Below are 13,062 nucleotides of genomic sequence, written 5' to 3' on the forward strand. Positions count from 1 at the left end.
AAAATGCGTCTATACTGTATAAGTTATTTTCGGGTGTTAACGCTCAGATTCGTGACTTATGAACGAAGAGTTGAGCGATTGGTTGGGCGAATCTGATCTTACTTATTGAAAAAACTTGCCTAGCAAAGAGCTCATCCCGATATTTATCAAACATCATCAAACAGATTTTATGCGCGTTTATACTCAACAGGTTGCTCGTGAATGATCATCAGCGAAAACTACCGTTGACCTCTGAACTTGACTGTTGCTTCACCCGATTACATTCCTTGGATGGTAAGGGCGGGGTCTCTAAGAGAGACTGTCTTTGGTTGTAGTTTATATCTTACGTTGCTTTGGCGGAGAATTCCACATAATATTATCACAAATTTGTAAAATTTATCATTCCTTACCTCTTTTTAGCTCAGGTTTTCCAGCTTTCACATCCAAATTGGTAAAATATCCTCACTGTAACAATCAAAGAAAAGGAAAATACGTTTTAGTGAGAACTTATAAGATGAAAAAAATAAAAATACACATTACTTAAAAGATCAAAAACATAAATCACCTGTCGTGCACCGATTATGACTCAAATGACAGAAAACGTACATTATTCGCAACTTATTGCACGGTATTCGCACAGAAGTAAATCTTAATAATGATTTTCATTGAGTCGTATACTGTGGCTATTACAGAATTATATATGGTGTTTAAGCATCGATAAAAGTAAAATAATTGCACGCGTCACCATTGCGCGGAAATGAAAGACTTAGTGCCTACATTTTCTTAGTATACAGAAGAGGCAACAATTTAGCACGAATTGTTGCATTTGATCCTTACCGTGATGTGCAGAGCAAAAAGTGAGCTCATCTAAGGCGATTGTAAAGAGGGTTTGCGCTCCTCCAACGGGCAAAAAGAAGGAATTAGACAAAATAGTAAGGTAGCAGAAGAGCAACCATAGTAAAGTTACTTATTTTGTTAAAAGATTAACTATGCGAGACAAAAATCAACCAACGCCATTGCATTGTTTCGCACATGCAAGAACTCAATCAAATTCCTAATCAAAAAAACACTGCTTTGTGCTCCAATGAAGTTAAGAAACGACACACTCCCTGTTTTTTGTACCAAAATATTGTGGTACCTTGATTCTGATGCTTCCTTCCAGTTTGCATTCGAATTTTTTTGTGACTGCATCAAAGTATCTAATAGAGTTTGATACAGCTTTTAGTAAAAAATTGAGGTCGAGAGTGTTCGATTGTTGATTAAGCTTGACACTCTCCAGCACAGTCTAATATTAATAATTTGTTCTAAGTTTTTCTAACTCACAAATGAAACGTGACATTATTTTCACATTTCACACATTGCCATGTGATGCATTCGTAAATTGACTCAATCTTCATGATCCTGAAACCATGCTCACCATTCATTCCGACAATATGAGTCAGTGCTCTTTCTTCGGCAATAAACTGAAGATAACATGGAGTGAGCGGTCGAGCAAATGACTGAAAGTTGAAAAAACCAGCCTCGCGCGGTGTGTGGTTAGGGTTGACGATACGTTGGCTCTTAATTTAATTTGAGCGGGCTTCCTGGCAAAAAAGATCAGCTTGCATCGCGTCCCCGGATAGATTTACGACTGCATCAGGGTTGTCTCATTGGACCGTAAAATGTATGCACCTACCAAACGCATTGAAAACACAGGGGAAAATGTCCTCTCAGCGAGTGACGATTGACGAAGGATTTCGATAAATTTGTATTTTCAAACTATCATATCTGATGCAATATTTTCATTGATATTAAGCGGCTTTCTTGTTCATCTACTGTAACTAAATCCTTCATTTCTTGAATTGTCTTCAGACGTACATCACCAAAAGGTTAATTTCGTCAACGTTAATGGAAGTCAACGATGCAAAAAAATGAGTTAAATCAAATTCCTTAGATAGTAGCAAAAAACTAATCATACATTCAATGTGAGATTGTATTTGAATCGGATAAATGCAATTCCTTATGAAATTCAAATGCATGTAGTACTCTTTTGATTAGTGCAATCTTGCATGGTTTGCTATTTTTAGCCCATGTTCCTAAAAATGAAATTGCTTAACTGTAAATTTAACTAACTTTCCTAAAATCAAATCCCCGTGTAGGACCACATTCTTCTGCAAAAATACGGGCAGAGGGGGAGATTCATCAGGTTTTCAATTGTCAAGAAAAATTATTTTCATGATTTTATTGCAATTTGGAAACCTGTTCTACTTCATTTACGATAATAGAGGACACCCAACTGCAACCGAACTTTTGAAATTCCCAAAAGGTTCCGGATCTTTTGCATTTTCCGGAACTTTCTCGGAACTTTTGAAAAAATCTTAAAAAAAATCTCGGAACTTTTGACGGTCATGAAATGGGATAAATTGGAACAAAAAAGTTCCGAATTCCGAAACCTTTGACGGTCATGGAATGAGAGCACTGGTTGATACAGAAAATATAATATTAAAAAATGGTAGCGGGCGAAATTGTTGCTCATCTTCTCCCACACCGAGAGGTATTTCATCGTAAGTTTTCGCGCTTTAGCAAACTTATTACTTGGCGCAAAAAGGGCAACATCGGACCGCACGGAGCTTTTACGGCCAGCAAATGCGCACAGGTAAGATTCTTAGAAAATCAGACTGGTAATTTATGTGATCAGCAAACAAATTCAAATGGCAGCCTTTTGATCTCCGGTTATGAAACTCAACTCTTGGACAGGGCTCCCTGATTGGATTGGATGGCCAGAATACGCGCGGCTATAATGTGGTCATGCCCACCGCTGCCAAACTGCATCATTAGATTATCATATTTCCATCTGCATTTAAAGAGTTATCCACCAGGAAATGAATCCTCGTATCTTCTCTTACTGATACGATGGATGAATTTTTCTTCGGTATATTCAAACCCCCAAGCTTTAACAGCTGTCTAGTGAGCTCTCACTACAGGAAAAACAAAATGGAGACTAGTTTTGAATGATGCCCGGAATCACATCTACCTGAAACTTACACTCCAAATACTGAGATTTTTAGAGTAAAACGGTTAATGGAGGAAAAGAATGTGTTATGTTTTTTATTATGAAACCTCTTCACGAAGTTCATTATGGCTTTCATGACCTATTGGTTGGAAGATTTTATTTATGAGCCTAAGTTCAGATCACTTATGAGTACAACTATTTTACACGTAAATACACTGTTAATACAGTACGGAACTGACGTCGTGCGATGCTAATTCTTCTAACAATGTTTGAACTAAATTTCGCGGGAAAGAGTTAAGTAGCATTATCAAAAACATTGTAGCACGGATAGAATCGATGTAATCTTCAATTATTGAAGACGCATATCACCTCCGGCAAAACTTCTGAATTTATGACTGAATGAAGCCTTAAACCTATTACCCTCTGTTCCACGTTCAAGCCATTTGAGATCCTTTCGCTAATGCTCCCGCTAATTCCTTGACAGAAATTCCCCATTATAGTGTGGTTACATTTAGTTACAATTTCATCCACTGTTACTTGGTTGGGTAAGCTATACATAGGTGGATATCTTCATCTACAAATATTAAATCAGACAATCTAAGGGGAATATTTACAGCAGTTATGCGATTTTGGAATATTTACACTAATCTAAGGCAAAAACTAACAGCTAAAGGAACTATTTGGATACGGAAGGTTTACCGTCACGAGAAGGCCAAGCTCTGTGAGGAAGATCTTAGATCTTAGATCTTGTGGTGTGTGGTCTCACTCTTTAGTCAATGTCCCAATGTCACACGGTCAAACTGTGCCATCAATATATTAAGATCAAGTGCTGTCAAGTCATTGAAAAAGCCAACCACAACATCTGACCTTGATTTTTGATAGTTGGGTTTGATCGTGTGACAAGAGCTTTTGGAAAAAATCAATGGGGACATGGCATTGGTTAAAGAAAAGAGGAGCGGACAAAAACTGCACTCACGTAAGTTCTCATAATGAAGCTGCTCAAACGGTGAACTCTAGATGTTTTGGGTCCCTCCAATTCTTCCTGTGCTTTTTCTCCTGAATTTTAAGGGGCGCTGTTCCCCTGATTAATGGAATTCTTCGAGTGCAAACGTGAGGTTTAAGAAGACTGAAATGGCTTACTTCACAAATGATATTTTGCGATAAGTTTTAATAGAAATAAACCTCTACCATCACGAAGGTAAAATTTAAAAACACAAGAAACAAAAAAAAGAGAACATTATTTTCGAACACCGTGGGAAATTTGGGGCTCGATCTAGCATGCCAAGATCCTCAAGCAAATTCAAAGTATTTTGAGGGAAGTGAAAGTTTCCAAGACTAGAAAAAAAACAACAAAAAAAATTATTTTCGAACATTACGAGAAATTTAGGGCTCTTTCTAGCACGTCGAGAACCTTACGCAAATTCAAAATATTTTGCGGGAAGTGAACGCTTCCATGACTAGACTAGTGTGTATTTTTAATTATTTTTCTTCTTCTTCTTCTTCTTCTTCTTCTTCTTCTTCTTCTTCTTCCTCTTCTTTTCTTTTTTTGTCGCACTAGGTGGTTTTAAACTTTCCACGGGAACACCCAGAACCGTAGAAACACTTCGCCTAACAACAAAACTACACAAGAAAAATATGGAAGAGCTGAGTGAAACTGTGTCTGGATCTCTCGCTAATTGCAAAGACCCGGGGCGGAAAAGTGGGAATTTTCCTTCGATCTGCCAACTGTGATTGGCCGGAGGAGCCCGGCTGTGGCATGGCGCAGGCACCCAGCTAGCATCCAGTCACCGCCACCTAACTAGTCAGACACCTAGTCGAGCTAACTGCCCGGCCACTTTATGTAGAAACAGCAAGGTACCATTTTTTCCTGCCTCCCCCTCCCCTCCCCCGATGACAAAGATTTTATGCCTCGCCTCATTCCCGGGCGCTACAATGTACTCGGTAGCTACTATTTTACTGTACCGAGATATTGCTCTGGTTATTCCCATGAGAATTTTAGTGCCGCCCCGGCCGCGCCGCCGCCGCCGCACACTGGATCCAGTCAATACGAGAGCTCGGACAAAATTCGGAAACTTTAAACGCTTATAACTCCGTTTCTACAAAACTTTGAAGTTCTAAAAGTGGTTCCATTGGTTTTCTCGTGAAATTTTCTTCAAGGAGCACCCCTTAAAGTTGAGAATAGGACGAAATAATAATCAAAATTTTCAGTTTTAGTCAAAAATTTCATGTCCAACCATTCTGTTTGACTCGATCCACTGTGCGCAGTACCGGCCACGGAGGATGACGCTAACCTGTTCGATATAAGCTTTAAATGCTCCTACTCTTGCTCCCAAGGTAGTTTTGCTCCGTGTTCCCGGGAGTTCTTCCGTGTTTCCCTCTGTTTCACAACCTGTCTTTGTAGCTCCACGCTGGCATTTTTGCGATTTTCTGAAAAATGATGGTGATGCGTTTATTAATGGACGTATTAATGCTAAAAGGAACTATGTGACGCGCATACCCTATGCACATAGTTCCTTTTAGCATAAATACGGCCGAATACCCTGACCCTGCCGAGTTGTTATTCATACATCGCGGTTGCCTCTATAGCCTTGGCCTCTTTAATTTCTTCTCGCGCACTCGAGGGAAAACCGTTATTTGGACGTATTTCTGTCAAATGGAACTATGTGCATCATGACATGAGCCCTGAGACCCATAAGAATATATGCATAACAGGGCTCACGTCACAATGCTTATAGTTCCGTTTGGCAGAAATACGTTCATTTAAGATTGGTAAACGTTACAAATGAGTCCTAGCGGCGAACCGTGAATGATTGACTATCGATATTTCCTCATTTGAAGCTATGGCAAAGAATCGATTATTATGGTGTTCGTTGTGAGCCCCCTGTTTATCGATACTTTTCCAAAGGTTAAATGGCGGATCGATCGATATATCTCATTATCTCAGAGCACGCTAGGCCGCTGATGAGTTCCAGTTCCCGGTCTGCTGTTTCCAAGGAATGGACCACAAGCTTACTGCACGCAAAGGTGAGTCATAACACTGATATTCATAAAAAAAAGAACTTTACAGCGATATAAGTGACAGAAACTAGGGGAAGACACCGGTGTTCAGAAAACTACTTTGACATTGCATACACTTTGTCTACCTTGAATGGTGTACATTTGCGTGTACAGATAATGAAATTTGCGACCCTATTTGAATCAGTAACGACAAAAACACGCCTACTCGAAAAAATGAAAATAATCAAGACACACAAAAACTGCACAGTAGGTGAAGAAGTTAGTCTATGAAGAAAATGTTTGGTTGCGAAGGACAAGTACGAAAGGATTCTTTAAAAGTCCAAGCTGGAACAGTTGCGCTGACTTCAATGACCTTTGTGAAAATTGACTGTCCTTAATGAATATTAAGCATTTTCGAGTTACAGAGTTGGTGTGTTTTCGTTCTCACTGATTCATTTGGGTTTAGGTCGAATGAGCAACTAAACTAACTTGCATTACTTGCATCTGGAAAATTATCGATGAAGGAAGCAGGGACTGACATTTGGACGTATTTATGCTAAATGGAACTATGTGCAAGTGGAAAGATGGGGTGTGCTCGTTAGTGGTCGGGCTATAAGAATGAATGGGACTTTAAAAGCTCCAGTGACGTCAGCGGCAACGACGGGAGCGACGACGATCGGCAACGCGGTCTTTAATTCATGAGCCCTGTCCACAATGCTCTTGTCACATGTCCACGGCTCACGAGTTAGCGCTCAGTTCCTTTTGATTTAATATCAAATCCTGCTTTTACATTTTTTCAAAAGGAACTATATCCACTTTTACATTGTTTCTTATGCAGCTTGCACGAGCACACCCCATCTTTCCACTTGCATATAATTCCTTTTAGCATAAATACGTCCATTCCGTCATTGATTTTCTTGAAAATAAGTGGTTTAAAGCAGTGGCACGGTGTGAATGATCGATTATCGATACTTCCCCATTTGAATCCGTGGTAAAAAATCGATTATTAAGGTGCTCGCTGCGACCACCCTGTTAATCGATCCTTTACCATAGGTTTCAATGGCAGATCAATCGATACATCGCAAAGCACGCCGCGCCACTGGTTTAAAGGAGGTCGAGGAAAAAAGTCTTACTTTCAGACGTGTTCAAAATTGCTATTTTGAATCGAACTACACCAAAAAACGTACGACACGGTTCATTTTCCAAACTTGGAACTTCGGATTTTGCAGGAATATTGACACCACATCGCACTCGCCTACATCCCAATTATATACAAATCGGAAACTGCCAACCCCTCTTTTTTCGCTAAGCTCGCATACTGATGGAGTGATGGAATGGTCGGATATTGTGCGATGGAGTTATGACGGTGGATGGTGACCAGGGACCAGAGCGAGGGTCGAGGGACCAGGGGTTCAGCCGCGTGCGCGGCTCCGATCCGGCGGCCACATTCCACCGGGTGCATGATTTGCACACTTAGCGCGCCATGCAGCGCCGCGCCGCGCCGCATCATGGAAAAGCGGAATTGGCAGACTCCGCTCCTCTCGGCCGGGATTCGCTCCACTCCTCCACGCTCCACAGCCATACGCCAAATCACTCGTCTTCGCAAACGCCATCGCCCCGGCTAACGCCAGTCGCGGCCCTCCGCTAGGGGTGGTCCTCAGATTTGAGGCTTTCTTTCCTTCAGAACTGAAAAATCGATGTTTTCTCAAGGCCTGGTTTCCACGGGACGTTTCATGGGATTTATCCCAAGTTCGAATCGCAGGAATGAAACTTCTGGGCTTTTCCCTCGTTGGGCCTAACAATAAAATTTCTTCTTCTTAATCTGAGTCATTCCTGGGACTCCACAAGGACTCTACTTGGTACTGTGATACATAAAAGTCGCTCCTAAGTATTGACCAACTCAATATTTTTTCTAACTCCCAATTTAATTTTTTCATGAAAACGGTTGTGCGTATTTTTCAGTGAATTTCCTGCGCAGTACGAAGCAAATTCCACAAATTTTTCAAAGGAATCCGCATACAGGTTCTCTTGTAAAAAGTTAATTTTCCCACACTGTTAAAAATCCCGGTGCAAAATTCACGCTTACTCAGTTGCTATTTTGACCACCTGTTACTCTTGAGTGCATGGATACGGCGCAAATTTCGCGCTCTGGCGGGAGTGAAAATCTGACAGGGAAACGTAAAACGGAACTGCCGCAGCATGGACTTGAACTCCGGTCGCGGCGGTGATAGACGAGTGCGTCGCCACTTTGCCATTCGACGTTCGTGTCAGGATGAGCTGAATTGACGCTACTTGAAGAAGTTCACCTAATTTGTCCGTCGTTGGTGATATTCACGCTCTAAACTATTCACTCAAAGTGCGGCGCGAAATTCACGCTGGATTTTTTTTCACGCCGGCTATTCACTCAGAGTAAATCATTGATTTTTAACAGTGCATTTAAATTTGGCAATAGCTAATGTGGCTTGGTTCCTTTCTGCTAAACGCGGTCTATTTGTGAGCGGAAATTTTGCAACATTGAAATATAGTTACGTTCTTTCGTCTGGGAGAGGACGCAGCGAGAGGAAAGAGGACGCCCAATGACGCCACCGACCACAGTCCTAGTATTTGGACAGCGGACCAAAGCAAGATCCGGTCCAAGCAAGAGAGAAACAAGTGGAAACGAGGAACGGCGAGGGACGGCGGCATGGTAGCAAGTTCTTTCGGGAAATTCGAATTTCCACACGGGAGCGATGTGGTTTTCCACGAGGATCGGCAGCACGGAGGCCAGTCGATGCACTGCGCTCTCAGTAGGTGGTAAAGGAGCTCGATTTGCATTGTCATTTTTTCTCCTTTTTTATTTATTTACTTTTTCATATTTACTTTAGCTCTCGTATTTTGAACACGTCATACGACGGGTCGCGGGGGTGTTAGATTGCCCGATAAAATTCGCGTGTTTCACGTTGATCTCGTACGAGGAGCACGGGGGTTTCCGAACGCTGTGGCAACCCTCCTCAGACTTGCTTCCATTCTTTGACCACTTGAGCCGTACTGGGCTGGTACAACCTTGCCATATTGCCAAAAAAATGCGAATGCCTCTTAGATTCGGGAACAGAACGTGTTAGAAGGATTTGTAATGCTGCTCGATTGAAAGAGAGTATGATCTGTCACTAGAAACATCACTGGTTTTATTCGATTCAAATTCTACTCCGCGGGAGACGAGACCGATCTCAAGCAATCAAATTTTAATAATGATTGTTCACCTTGGCAACTAGGTTTGATGCAACTTTACAACGAATTAAAATAGTCAAGCTTACATAGGTGGAGGGAGGAGTCTGCTCATAGATTGCAAGAAAAAAATTGATTTTCAATACTGTCTGTGAATTGAGTCCACCAACTTTAAAAATGGTTCTTTCACTGAGATGATATCAATGATATCCTTTTACATTGGAGAAAAAACACAATAATTATTTTTAACGCTTTGGCTCTTTTACTCAAATAAATCAAAATTTTGAATCGGAAAATTTTCTTCCATTAATAAATAGAAGGGAAATTTTACAACAAGAGGACCTCTCCTTTTCGAAAGATATCTGTTATTTTCTGATAAACTCAATTCACTTGGACGTATTATAAATCACAAGGAACTATAATCATTGTGACGTGAGCCCTGTGATGCATGTACCCTTATAGATCTCAGGGTTCATGTCAAAATAGACACAGTTTCTTTTGCTTTAAATGCGCCCAAATGAAGGCGTGATGAACACATCGCGTTCGATTTCGCAGCAGTGTTACGCTCGAGAAGATCTGGCGTTTAAGACTGCGGCTTCGTTCGGGGGCCTCTTCTGGTTCTAACCTCTCTCTATCTATAAGGCCCATTAATTTACCTATTCACCGCCTATTATCGCGCGGGCCTGAGAAGTGTGCTTTACACTCATCGCTCGTCAGGGCCGCAAACGACCTCCTTAAAGCGAACGTGAGTAGCGTCTCGGTAGCTGACAACCTGTGAGATCTCCGTTCGTTTTGGACTTCTGCTCTGTTGAAAACGGGAACGATAACAAGTAATCATTACGAAGATCTCTAAACGTGAATTTTTTTCTAATTGATGGTGTTCTCAGAGATTTTATATTTTAGTGACCTCACACTAACTAGGCGATGTGAGGCAACAGGTAAGTTCGGAGGTTGAGGCTACTCCCGACTCACGAATGATCCATGAGCAATTTGAGAAATTTGTGAATGTTATAGATGGATCCACGGACCGGGTCAATTTTACCTTAGATGATGATTTGTAAGTTTAAGAGGAATCAGTTCACTATTTTCCTTTTCTTTTATTTTCGTTTTAGTCGACTCATTCGATGAGTTCAATTCTTATCAAAAAACATAACTAGAATTCATTAACTTTAACATTTATTTTCGGGGATTAGGCAAGGGAAAATATTTTTGGAGACTTAAACGCCAGGGTAGAAAAATAAGCAATTTTAAACTGTTGAACTTAGCAACCCGAATCGGATCATGGATACTATCAGTTTTTTCATTCGTTTTTGCGCATTGAAACGGTCCTCAATTCTCATTATCAAGTCCCCAGTGAATTTTTCAAAAAAATCTTTAACACGTGATCAACCAGTGTGAAAAAAGTCCCATTTCACTCGTTTGGTAGGAAACAGCCTTTTAAACCAACTATGCTCCCTCTTTAAACAACTGGGTATGTTTTCATTTCTTTAATAGCAGTTAAAGCTCTATTTAAAGCAAGTGAATTTTTCGCGGGAAATATTCAGTGGGAGTTCTTATCGACAAAAGTAAACTTGACTGGAGTAGTCTTTTTTTGTGGTGTGAGGGAAACCCTAAATTTACGCACACAAAAACGCGATTCTGTGCACTCCTCAGTTGAATTTTGAGAGTTTTAATGCGTCTTTCATATTTTGCGTAAAATTTTAATTACGAAAGGAAACTCTATTCAGGTCCGTAGGAATTTTTCACGAAAAATATCCAGTGAAAGTTTCCTACGATTCGAGTATAAATTTTTCTCTGTTCTACACGTTGTGAACATGCGTACACGATCACAACGAAAATTTCCCCTGACGCGGCAACTCTGCTGGTCGTTGTAAATCATATTCCGGATCACCCGTTTTCGAAGAAAAACTGCCCGAGACAGGGGTCAAGCCACTCACCGGTCGGATATGGGTCACGGAATCGGCCACCTAATCGGAGTAAGTTTTTTCGCATTTCGCCAATTCTGCGTTGGGCGTCCGTCTGCTCGTTTTCGGAATCGGCGTTGGAGTGGGGTCAAGCGAGGTCCTAAAATAAATTTATGGGGGAATAATAGCCGCTTGCTATGACATCACGAGCCGTAACGGTAACTCCGACAATAAAAGCTATCGGTAGTGATTCGACCGGCCACGGACAGACGCCCCATCTTCATTGGTTTAAGTTATCGTGCCAGATCTCTGCACTTATTTTCGTCTCCTAGCAGTTCTCCTTGCGAACCGTACTCTATATTTAGGTTATAACAAAGAAACAATTTATATAGGGACATTTTGGTTATAACCTTTTCAGAGGTCAAACTGATTGAAAATTATCCTCCTCCAAAACTGGAGTTACTGGTAGTAATTTGACCGGTCACAGCTAAACACCCCCACGATAAAAAAGTGTTATTGGTTATCCCTGAACTTTTATTACTACCCCAATTTGTCGGAGGATATGGACACTGTCAATTGATTGGGGTAGTATCGCAATGGGGTTAGTAACCTAATTTATTGAGGCACTACCACAATTAATTGGAAATGTCCATATCATCCAACAATCCTTTCTCTTTTTTTCCGTGCACTTTCATTGACCCAAGTTACCGTGTCAGATTTTTGCAATTATATCTATCTCCTATCTCTTTTTCTACAAAACAGTGTACACAATATTTAAGCTACCACCTTGTTAAGGATCATATTGATCGGCCATTAATCTCTCGAATGTCATTCAATGTTTTGTGTCATCCAATCTGATCAATTCAATTTCGATTTTTTTATTTTTTTAATTTTCTATTTATAACATTAAAATAAGTAGGAACAAACTGTGTGCTTTGACCTGGCTAGGTAAAGCGGAAAACAATTAAAGTCATGAAATTCTTGGGTGTCACTTGGAACAAAGATTCAAAGGGCTTGATTGAAATGATAATACACCCTCGCATACTGAACAGTTTTTTTGAGTGTTAATCAGAGCTTTTCACTCTATTTCAACTGCTAAGATTTGAATGTTTTATACAATTTTGCTGTGCCACCTCGGTGTCGTTTGTGACCTCACCAACATTAGACATTGCAAACTAACTGCAAACGGACAGTAATTACTTTCAAAGTGTGTAAACTACTAAAATTTGACCTCAATTTTAGAGTTTTCCCAATTTTGTACCAACAAAATGTTTGTTTTTTGTGTCTTTTTCTTGTTTTTGTTTTTTTTTTGTGTGTTTTTGTTTTTTTTGCCTCTCCTTGGAGATTTTTCCTGTAGGTTAGAGGCAACGGCATATAAACAGGGGAGACATTTTTTGATGAAATATGCAGGTTCAAATAAAGAGAATTTACTTAGCCTGATATGGCAAAATAAATGAAATTTTCACTTCCGAAGGCAGATGTGGGACAGAGCCAGAGGACCCAAGAGCAGAGCATATGTCGGTTATGTATGCCAGTTGCCAAACTGGGAGTAAGCGCGGTAATAAATAAGATATTTGGGGTTTCCCGAGAGCCAAATGTGGCAACATGCCAGCGTTTACAAGACAACACGAGGAGTGAACAAAACGATTTGAATTTTGATCCACGATAAACTCACCGAGCATCGTCCTGGAACATAAAATGAGGGGAACAAACACATAAAATAAAACCTGTTTCTGATCATTTCCGAAATAATTACGAACAGCTTGGCCTGCCTACGAGTCGCCCGGTGAAATACCTCAAAATTAAAAGAGGGTTGACCTGAAAACCCGGCCGGACTAGATTATCTGCATTCAAGAGCTTCGCGAGACTTTGAAAGTCGATTTATGCTTTTAAAGCCCACCCCAAGAAAGTAGCAGAGCTACCGGTCTTTAATTCTTCAAATCTGTCGGCGTATACTCGGTTGTATTGAGGTAAAAGACCTCGTGC

General features: G+C 40.6%; 1 protein-coding gene across 1 annotated transcript in view; it reads right to left on the reverse strand.

Annotated features, from left to right (window-relative positions):
• The window catches only part of fj (four-jointed box kinase), an 86,931-nt gene that overhangs the window by 21,273 nt on the left and 52,596 nt on the right, over positions 1–13,062 (reverse strand). The window contains exon 3 of the mRNA XM_019059336.2: positions 390–444. The gene's annotated coding sequence lies outside the window, so the exon portion shown is untranslated. The remainder of the gene's footprint in view (positions 1–389; positions 445–13,062) is intronic.

Source organism: Bemisia tabaci, chromosome 6 (genome assembly GCF_918797505.1).
Source record: "Bemisia tabaci chromosome 6, PGI_BMITA_v3".
Lineage (NCBI taxonomy): Eukaryota > Metazoa > Arthropoda > Insecta > Hemiptera > Aleyrodidae > Bemisia > Bemisia tabaci.